Raw genomic sequence first — 1257 nt, 5'->3', positions numbered from 1 at the left:
GGGGAGGGGGCTGAGGGCGGGGGAGGGGGCTGAGGGCGGGGGAGGGGGCTGAGGGCGGGGGAGGGGGCTGAGGGCGGGGGAGGGGGCTGAGGGCGGGGGAGGGGGCTGAGGGCGGGGGAGGGGGCTGAGGGCGGGGGAGGGGGCTGAGGGCGGGGGAGGGGGCTGAGGGCGGGGGAGGGGGCTGAGGGCGGGGGAGGGGGCTGAGGGCGGGGAGGGGGCAGAGGGCGGGGGAGGGGGCAGAGGGGGGGGGAGGGGGCAGAGGGGGGGAGGGGGCAGAGGGGGGGGGAGGGGGCAGAGGGGGGGGGAGGGGGCAGAGGGGGGGGGAGGGGGCAGAGGGGGGGGGAGGGGGCAGAGGGCGGGGGAGGGGGCAGAGGGCGGGGGAGGGGGCAGAGGGCGGGGGAGGGGGCAGAGGGCGGGGGAGGGGGCAGAGGGCGGGGGAGGGGGCAGAGGGCGGGGGAGGGGGCAGAGGGCGGGGGAGGGGGCAGAGGGCGGGGGAGGGGGCAGAGGGCGGGGGAGGGGGCAGAGGGCGGGGGAGGGGGCAGAGGGCGGGGGAGGGGGCAGAGGGCGGGGGAGGGGGCAGAGGGCGGGGGAGGGGGCAGAGGGCGGGGGAGGGGGCAGAGGGCGGGGGAGGGGGCAGAGGGCGGGGGAGGGGGCAGAGGGCGGGGGAGGGGGCAGAGGGCGGGGGAGGGGGCAGAGGGCGGGGGAGGGGGCAGAGGGCGGGGGAGGGGGCAGAGGGCGGGGGAGGGGGCAGAGGGCGGGGGAGGGGGCAGAGGGCGGGGGAGGGGGCAGAGGGCGGGGGAGGGGGCAGAGGGCGGGGGAGGGGGCAGAGGGCGGGGGAGGGGGCAGAGGGCGGGGGAGGGGGCAGAGGGCGGGGGAGGGGGCAGAGGGCGGGGGAGGGGGCAGAGGGCGGGGGAGGGGGCAGAGGGCGGGGGAGGGGGCAGAGGGCGGGGGAGGGGGCAGAGGGCGGGGGAGGGGGCAGAGGGCGGGGGAGGGGGCAGAGGGCGGGGGAGGGGGCAGAGGGCGGGGGAGGGGGCAGAGGGCGGGGAGGGGGCAGAGGGCGGGGGAGGGGGCAGAGGGCGGGGGAGGGGGCAGAGGGCGGGGGAGGGGGCAGAGGGCGGGGAGGGGGCAGAGGGCGGGGAGGGGGCAGAGGGCGGGGGAGGGGGCAGAGGGCGGGGGAGGGGGCAGAGGGCGGGGGAGGGGGCAGAGGGCGGGGGAGGGGGCAGAGGGCGGGGGAGGGGGCAGAGGGCGGGGGAGGGG

This window comes from Mustelus asterias, unplaced genomic scaffold, assembly GCF_964213995.1.
Source record: "Mustelus asterias unplaced genomic scaffold, sMusAst1.hap1.1 HAP1_SCAFFOLD_3778, whole genome shotgun sequence".
In the NCBI taxonomy this organism is placed as follows: domain Eukaryota; kingdom Metazoa; phylum Chordata; class Chondrichthyes; order Carcharhiniformes; family Triakidae; genus Mustelus; species Mustelus asterias.
Note: the sequence above shows the minus strand (reverse complement) of the source record.